The 9,869-nt window shown below is 34.8% G+C and overlaps 1 long non-coding RNA gene across 1 annotated transcript in view; it reads right to left on the bottom strand.

The window, feature by feature from the left end:
* Positions 1-1,623: 1,623 nt before the first annotated feature.
* LOC132756682 (uncharacterized) overlaps positions 1,624-9,869 on the bottom strand; it is a 94,007-nt gene continuing 85,761 nt past the window's right edge. Inside the window, exon 4 of the long non-coding RNA XR_009629364.1 lies at positions 1,624-2,916. This is a non-coding gene — a long non-coding RNA (uncharacterized LOC132756682). The remainder of the gene's footprint in view (positions 2,917-9,869) is intronic.

Below are 9,869 nucleotides of genomic sequence, written 5' to 3'. Positions count from 1 at the left end.
ACAGGATATCTGGAACAAAACAATTGCCTCAAGAGTGTTATTAAAGTTTTTTCCATATTTGAGCTATCTAACCAAGTTTTTGATTCCAAAGAAATCATGAAAATAACCCTTTTGAACAATTTCCAGGATATTTGGATCAAAACAGTAGCCGCTAGAGTGTTAACGATGTTGTTTAATATTATGGATGTGTGATCTAGTTTTTGTCCCCAAGTGATATTAGAATTTGACCTAGATTTCATCATAACAACCTTTTTGACCAATTTCCAGCATATTTGGACCAGAACAGTAGCCAAGGTTTTTACGTATTTGAGCTGTTTGAAATAGTTTTAGACCCCCACTGACCCATATTGGAACTTAACCTAAAATCGTCAAAACATTTTTTCTGACCAAATTTCAAGGAAAATTGGATCAAAACAGTAGCCAAAGAGTTTTAACATCTATTTTAAGCTTATGTGACCTAATTTTTGATTCGAGCCGAGCAATTACTTAGACAAACATCCTGACCAAGTTTGATGACACTTCAAAAATATGACCACTAGAGTGTTAACAAACTTAATGTGGGTGCGCCTGAAACAGACATTCAACAGTCCTGAAAACTCAACCTGAGCCAGCTCAGGTGAGATAAAAAGACGGGCAAAATCTCCAGACTGCCATCTACCCACATTTTACAATTCATAAAACATTTTCAGTAATACATTTGAAACTGTCTTTTTGCGATTTTAAGGGACCCAGTTTTGTGGAAGAACAGAAAAGCGGACAGACAGACAGATGTACTTATAAAATGGTACTTGTGTGACTTTTCTTTTGATCTTTTTAGTCATTTTAAGCCGCACAAGAAATGGAGATGGATTGGACACACCCTGCGAAGACCACAGCCCAATATAGCCAGACAAGCCTAGATTGGAATGCTTAAGGTAACGGCGAGTGGGGCTCCTGGGCGTTGTATGAGCTTCGCAGAACCAGAATGTCATGGGGAGAAATCAAGGCTAAGCCCATTGACCGTAGCAAATGGCGTGATGTGGCGAATGCCTTTTGCACCACAAGGAGAGAAGAGGATTCAGAAAGTAAGTAAGTAAGAACACTATTCTTTTTATAAAATGGTTTTACTTTAGCCAACTTCATTTCATCAGATACTTTATCTTCAGAAAAAGATAGATTAACAATGTAAGTAATTGGTATTTTCAAAACACTAGAACCATCCTTCAAAAATCTGGAAGGAACACCATCTAATTATGTGCTTTTACAAACATTCAGGTTGCATAGTTCCTTAAAAAAACAAAATTCTCACATACATGTTGTGATTTAAAACTATAAAACTTAGAAAGTTTTTCAGACGCTTAATCATACATCTTTTTACTTGAAGGCAGTTTCTTCACAAGTTTAGAAGCAACACTTGTAAAAAAATCGTTAAAATATTTCGAAACAGTTATCAGCGTCATGACAGTTTTCACATTAATTGATAATCAGTATTTGGATTATCTTTTTGTCATTTTTATATGCCCAAAATCTTTAAGTCTTTGGCCAGTATGTTTGCTAGGATTAAATTTGTTTTTCCTCTCTTTGTTGTGAAAGATATTCCGACTTAGGCGTCTTTATTCCTTTTGAAATCAGAATTCCCTTAACTTAAGCCTTATAATCCTCTCTTTCACCATACTTTTTATATCTATATAAATACGAATCTCTTTGCTTGATACTATCTAGTGCTATCTAGTATTTCAGAGTTAATCCAGGGCTCTGACTAGTCACGAAGTCTTAATTCCTTTACTTGGGTCACAGAGTCTAAAACACTAGCAAAACATTTTTAAAAGAATCCATGCAGTATTAACATTAGTAGAGTAAAAATAAGTACTCCAGTTAGCATTTGCTCATCTGGAAATAAAATCTTTTTTATCATAATATTTTAGAGACCTGATTTTCACATAATTATGCTATTTTGCTGGAACTTTCGCAATTTTTCCTGTGCACAAAGTAAGCATATGATCACTCAGACCAATAGGAACACTTCTGACTGAGATATTTTTTCTTTGTTATTACATAGAATATGATCAAGTAAACTAATAGATGAACTACAAATTCTAGTAGGTTCTGAAAGTATCTGTTCTAAATAAAAAAGCCGTAAAATACTGTAATAAGACTTATAAAAAGAACCAGACTTATGTAATACACAAATATTAAAATCACCTAAAATAATAGTTTCACAATCTGATTTTAAATAAGTGAAAATGTTTTCAAAACTATCTAAAAAACTAGAATGTTTTTGAGGTCTGTAGACAATCCCAACAATGATAGGCTTGTTTCTTGGCAAGATTAGTTCCAGGAATAAGATTTCTTCGCCATCCCATGATAAGTCTGTTCTTATATTGAAAGCCAGGTCATCATGTACAAACATACAAACTCCACCTCCATTCTTCGCTGTCAGGTACTGAAGATTCGAGCCAGTTTTCTGACACTAAGATAACAGCTGCTTTGGATTTTATTGTGATTAGCCGGAGTTCTGATATATTTTAGGAAGCAAGGCTCTTGCAATAACATGAATAAAATGCAGTCCTTTTTGAAAGAAACACTGGAAATGATCTTGACTTATTTCAGAAGGAATTTGAGTTCCATTTAAATTTGTTGTAAACAACATTTCCGAGCCATTAAAATTCGGAGCATCTTGTGAAAATGGAAGTTCAGTAAATGAGCATTTATTGCAAGTAAAGTCTCACCACTACATAGTGATTCATAATCTTTTTCTGTTATACCGGTGGTACATTTTATATGAGTCCACTGTTGACAAAGATCACAGTTTACTGCTTTACTGCGAGAGGTAACTCCTCTTTCACATTTTGTGCATGGATATTGAGGTTGTCTCTCTTTCGGTGAAGTAGTACGTTTATCTGAAGCAGGACCTGGGTGAGGATGTTCATCTACACACTGAAGCAAGTAGAAAATAAACACTGATATTATTCAAATTAATATTGAAATCAGACCAAAGAGAATTTAATATAAATTTCATTCAGAATTATGTTTACCTCTTATCAAGTTAAATATTGTAACATACTTAACATTTTATTCGAAGGTTAAGATACATTTTGTGTGTTCATACAAAATGACTAAAATACACCATTCCGCATTGTCATAAAGTATGCAAGAACACAATTGAGTCCAGTCCAAATTATGGTCTAAATTGAGGGGATTTACTGTACTAATAAAACTAGAACTATCACTAAATGTGATTAATACCCCTGCAAGACTGCTTCGGAAATGAGGATGTTACTAGTAACAGAAAACCTTGTAAAACAATTGAAATACAGTTATGGTTGTGGGCAATTAAAGGTAGTTGTGGTTCTTGTATGTTGCTATTTCCTTTCAATGTGGTGTGGCCATTGATGAAGTTTTATTGAATTACTCTGCAATAAGTGTGTTCCAGAAAGCACAAGGAAAAGGAACAAGGGCAATAACTCTATAAATACTGTAAGGATGGAGTTATGGTTATTGTACAACTGCACTTCCTCTCATTGCACTTGACCAATTGTAATGAAGTTGTATTGAAATTCTAATTTACAATTTTCAAGTTATGCAGCATGGACAAAAAGAGTAACAAAGGGCAATAACTGTAATTAGTCAAAATTAGAGTTATGCCTTCTTTTCTTGCACTGCATCTTCAGTCTCACTGCCCTTGAACCATTGACTATAAGTTTCATTGAATTCCAACCATTAATTTTCAAGTTATGCACTGGACAAATAAAAAGTAACAAAGGGCAAAAAACTTTTAAATGAGTCAAGAAAGAGTTATGATTTCTGTACACTGTGCCTCCTATCAACATACTTGACCATTGTATGAAATAGTATTGAATTCCAACTTGTAGTTTTCAAGTTATGTTCTGGACAAGAAAAAAAGCAATGGAAAAGTAACAAAGGGCAATAACTCTATAAATACTGAAGATGGAGTTATGGTTATTGTACACTGCACTTCCTCTCATTGCACTTGACCATTGTATGAAGTTGTATTGAATTCTAATTACAAGTTTTCAAGTTATGCACAGGACAAAAAAGTAACTAAGGGCAATAACTGTAATTAGTCAAAATAGAGTTATGCTTCTTCTGCACTGCACTTCATCTCACTGCCCTTGACCATTGTATAAAGTTTCATTGAATTCCAACCATTAATTTTCAAGTTATGCACTGGACAATAAAAAGTAACCAAAGGGCAAAAACTTTTAAAATGAGTCAAGAAAGAGTTTATGATTTCTGTACACTGGTGCCTCCTATCACATACTTGACCATTGTATGAAATAGTATTGAATTCCAACTTGTAGTTTTCAAGTTATGTTCTGGACAAGAAAAAAGCAATGGAAAAGTAACAAAGGGCAATAACTCTATAATTTCTCTGGACACAGTTTTAGTTTTCGTGCACTGCACTTTCTCTTATTGTGCTTGATCATTGTATGAAGTCGTTTTGAAGTCCAACCATTACGTTTTAAGTTATGCTCTAGACAAGGAAAAGTTTCAAAGGGCAATAACTCTGTAATTTGTCAAAATGGTGTTATGGTTCTTGTGCACTGCACTTCTTCTTAATGTGCTTGACAACTGTATGAAGTTGTATTGAATTCCAACCAATCGTCTTCAAGTTAATCTCTGGACAAAAGAAAGCAATGGAAAAGTAACAAAGGGCAATAGCTCTGTAATTAGTCAAGATAGAGTTATGGTTCTTGTGCACTGCACATCCGCTTATTGTGCTTGACAATTATATGAAGTTGTTTTGAATTCAAAGCAGTCGTTTTCAAGTTATGCTCTGGACAAGGAAAAGTAACAAAGGGCAATAACTCTGTAATTAGTCAAGATAGAGTTATGGTTCTTGTGCACTGCACTTCCTCTCAATGTGCTTGACCATTGTATAAAATTATATTGAATTCTTCAAGTTATGGTCCGGACAAAAGAAAGCAATGGAAAAGTTACAAAGGGCAATAACTCTGTAATTACTTTAGATAGAGTTATGGTTCTTGTGCACTGCACTTCCCCTTATTGTGCTTGACAATTGTATAAAGTTGTTGTGAATTCCAACCAGTAGTTTTCAAGTTATGCTCCGGACAAGGAAAAGTAACAAAGGGCAATGACTCTGTAATAAGTCAAGATGAAGTTATGGTTCTTGTGCACTGCACTTTCTCTCAATGTGCTTGACCATTGTATGAAGTTATATTGACTCCAACCATTAGTTTTCAAGTTATCCTCCGGACAAGGAAAATGCAACGGACCGCTGGACCTACCGACCGACCGACGACCACCAGGTGACTCCAATATACCCCCCACCCCAAACTTTGTTTTTTGTGGTATAATAAGATATGTTTATAAAACATGTATGCCCCCTATACAGCCAATTGGTCATGGTTAGGTTATTATGACTGACTTTTGACCTAGTGACCAAAACATCAATAGGAATTATCTGCTGGTCATGACTAGTCACTAGGTAAGTGTGACTGTAAAGGTTGTGTGCATCACAAATCTTACCAAAATTAATAATATATGCATACATTTCATGAATTATGTAGGCCTCCTTAATGATTACATAAGACCTTAAAATGTGTGTACCAAAAACATTTTTTAGTTTAATAAAAAATATCAACTAAGGCAACTTGAGTTGTCGAGTTATTGGTTGGAAACCGTCTTTTCTTAAATGGTCAATGTGACCTTGAACTTTGACCCTTTAATCAATAGATATTATCTACTGGCCAAGACTGATGCACCTGTGAAGTTTGAAGGTAAAGGGCCAATGAGTTATTAAGATATTGATCAGACAGCGATTTTACATACAAGGTCCATATGACCTTGACTTTAGACCCATTGACCACAAAATCAATAGGGGTCATCTACTGGTCATGAACAATCATCATCCCAAGTTTGAAGTTCCTAGGTCTTAGCATTCTTTATGTACTAATAGGAAACCGTTTTTACCTACAAGGACAATGTGGCCTTGACCTTTGACCCATTGACCACAAAATTATCAGGGGTTATCTACTGGTCATGAACAATCATCATATCAAGTTTGAAGTTCCTAGGCCTTAGCATTCTTTATGTAGTGATAAGAAACCGTTTTTACCTACAAGGTCAATGGAGCCTTGACCTCGACCCTGAAGTCAAAAGGGGTCATCTACTGACCATGAACAATCATCATACCAAGTTTGAAGTTCCTAGGCCTAAGAGTTCTTTAGTTATTGATCGAAAACCATTTTGCCTACGGACTGACCCACAGACCGACCGACAGACAAATGCAAAGCAATATACCCCACCTCTTTGAAGGGGGGGGGGGGTAATTATACTACTTATAACAGTTGTGGCAGTGACTGTCTTTTGCAGTTTGTTCTAATGTAATGTTCTTTCTATTAATTTCAAGAGGAAGGCTTTGTCCTTGTTGTAAATTTGATAGGAGGGCTTTCATCTAGTTTTACATTTAATTTGAAGCATAAAATTATAAGAGGGCTTTTGTCCTAGCTGTAAATTTGATGATACGGCTTTTGTGAACTTTATTTATTAAATTGAAATGCTTTTGTCAGGGATGTTTGGTAGCATCGCAATCATTATAGATAAACAATTTTCAATGGATGTAAATTTGATCATTTTTATCTTATAACTTTGTAATTTCTTTAATCTTGTCACCACCATGGCCATTTTATAAATATGCAAGGAGATTTCTTTAAATATTTCTACAGCTGTGGAAAGGACACCATGCTAAACTATTCGTACTTCTTGAAATTTACAATAGCCATCATAATGTATGATTTTCTAAGTTTAAAGTTCAAAAAGCCCATTATTTTGTGAAAGTCCATGTTACAGTTAAGGGCCTTAGATAGTGACCTTCTATTATGCTCTCAAATAATTATGTGAAGTTTCAATCATTTCCTTCAGTACTTTTGAGATTACTCAGATTACATAAACAAGAGGGACATGATGGCCCTAGGTCGCTCCCCTGTCCCAACAACCACATCCGAGCAATGTCTTAGACAAGCATTCTTGATGACAATTGAGTCAAAATGTGACTTCTAGCGTGTTAAAAAGTTTTTCCGTATTTGGGCAGTGTGACTTAGCTTTTTACCCTTGGTGACCCATATTCAAACTTGACCTAGAAATCATCAAAACAAACTTGCAGAACAATTTCCAGGATATTTGGATAACAACAGTAGACAGTAGAGAGTTCACAAGAATTTCTATCTTTAGCTCCTGTGACCTAGTTTTTCATCAGGGATACCATTATTCGAACTCTTCCAAGCAATTAACAAGCATCCTAAACAAGTTTAATGAGAATTTAGTCAAAATGTTACCATAAGAGTATTAACGTTTTTCCATATTTGGACAGTGTGACCTAGTTTTAGACCTCAGGTGATACGTATTCAAAATTGACCTAGAAATCATCAAAACAACCTTCCTGACAAATTTCAAGGAAATCTGGATCAAAACTGCAACCACTAGAGTGTTAACAAGATTTTTCTATTTTTAGCCCTGTGACTTAGTTTTTTACTGTAAATGACCCATATTTATCCTTGCCCTAGAAGTCATCAACAAATTTCCAAAACATTTGGATCAAAACAGCAGCCACTAGAGAGTTAACAAGCTTTTTCTATTTTTAGCTCCTGTGACCTTGTTCTTGACCAGAGATGACCCATCTTCAAACTCGACCTTGAAATTATCAAAACAACATTCCTGACAAATTTCCAAAATATTTGGATCAAAACTGCAGCCACTAGAGTATATACAAGCTTTTTCTATTTTTAGCACCTTTGACCTAGTTTTTGACCGGAGATGACCCATATTCAGACTTGACCAAGAAATCATCAAAAAAATCTTTGTGACAAATTTCCAGAATATTTGGATCAAAACTGAAGCCACTAGAGTGTTAACAAGCTTTTTCTTTTTTTAGCTCCTGTGACCTAGTTTTTGACTGGAGATGACCCATCTACAAACTTTAATTAGAAATCATCAAAACAACCTTGCTGAAAATTTTCCAGAATATTAGGATCAAAACTGCAGCCACTAGAGTGTATACAAGCTTTTTCTATTTTTAGCCCCTGTGACACAGTTTTTGATCGAAGATGATCCATCTTGGAACTTGACCTATAAATCATCAAAAGAATCTTCGTGACAAATTTCAAGAATATCTGGATCAAAACTGCAGCCACTAGAGCGTTAACAAGATTTTTCTATTTTTAGCTCCTGTGACCTAGTTTTTGACCGGAGATGACCCATATTTATAATTCACAAAGAAATCATCAAAAGGACCTTCCGGAGCGATTTCCAGGAAATTTGGATCGATCAAAACTGAAGCCACTAGAGTGTTAACAAGCTTTTTATATTTTTAGCTCATGTGACCTAGTTTTTCACTGGAGATGACCCATCTTCATACTTGAATTAGAAATCATCAAAACAACCTTCCTGACAAATTTTCAGAATATTTGGATCAAAACTGCAGCAACTAGAGTGTATACAAGCTTTTTCTATTTTTAGCCCCTGTCACACAGTTTTTGATCGGAGATGACCCATCTTCGAACTTGACCTAGAAAACTTCAAAAGAATCTTTGTGACAAATTTTCAGAATATTTGGATCAAAACTGCAGCCACTAGAGTGTTAACAAGATTTTTCTATTTTTAGCTCCTGTGACCTAGTTTTTGACCGGAGATGAACTATATTAAAACTTCACATAGAAATCATTAAAAGAATATTCCGGAGCCAATTCCAGGAAATTTAGATCAAAACTGCAGCCACTAGAGTGTTAACAAGTTTTCTCTATTTTTAGTTCCTGTGACCAAGTTTGACCGGAGATGATCAATCTTCGAACTTGACCTAGAAATCATGAAAACAACCTTCCTAACAAATTTCCTGAATATTTGGATCAAAATTACAGCCTTAAGTGTTAAAAAGCTTTTTTCTATTTTTAGCTCCTGTGACCTAGTTTTTGACCTGAGATGACCCATTTTCGAACTTGACCTGTATTTCATTGAGACAAACATTCTGACAAAAATTGATGATGATGAAAATTGTGACTGCTAGAGTGTTAACAACCCAATTGTTGAGGACGCACAAGTACGGACGCCGTTCAAAGCCCCATCACCATACTTCACATTGACCACTTCGTGGTCAGGTGAGCTAAAAACTCAACCAAGAATTTCTAAGCCAAACTAGAACTCCTTGAGTCGGATGTATCGCCTTGTACACAGTATAGCCGTCAAGTAGGCATTTTCATTTTAAATATAGGTTATATAAACACCGCTCCTACAATGTACATGTACCTCAAACTTTAGTGACATTTGAACTAATTGTAACAATGTTACATCAGGATTAATAAAACTGTTATATTATCAAAAATAAAAATACCATGGAAAAGTTTTACTTTTGACAGATCAAATTCAGGACTCTATAATGGATTCTTACACACTGCACTTCAGGTCAATAAAAAAAGCTTACATATTAAATTTGGAGTCAATCAAACTTATAGTGACCAAGTTATGCTCTGGACAAGCCTATTAAGTAAGAAAATTGACAAAGTGCAAATAATGAAGAGCAGAGTACAAGTTCTTGTGTACTAAACTTATTCTCAATGAGATCTATCATTCCATGAAGTTTCAAGTTAATAGCTTTTAAAGTGTAGGAGATTTGGCCTGAACAAAAATAAAGTATTATAATTAACAAAGGGCAATTACTCTAACAAAGGGCAATTACTCTAAAATCATAAAGTGCAGATTACCGGTGTCGCGTAATAATCACACGGGCGCTATATTACCACAGTTTATACATGTTTTTTAAAACTTGCCTGTAACTTTGTTTACAAACAAAGTGCTTTGAAAATTGGTATAAATCTTCAACATAGAACAATTATTTCGGTGTATGTATTTGACAA

Source organism: Ruditapes philippinarum, unplaced genomic scaffold (genome assembly GCF_026571515.1).
Source record: "Ruditapes philippinarum isolate M1 unplaced genomic scaffold, ASM2657151v2 ctg1396_1_1_1_1, whole genome shotgun sequence".
In the NCBI taxonomy this organism is placed as follows: domain Eukaryota; kingdom Metazoa; phylum Mollusca; class Bivalvia; order Venerida; family Veneridae; genus Ruditapes; species Ruditapes philippinarum.
This window is presented reverse-complemented; position numbering and strand designations above follow the sequence as displayed.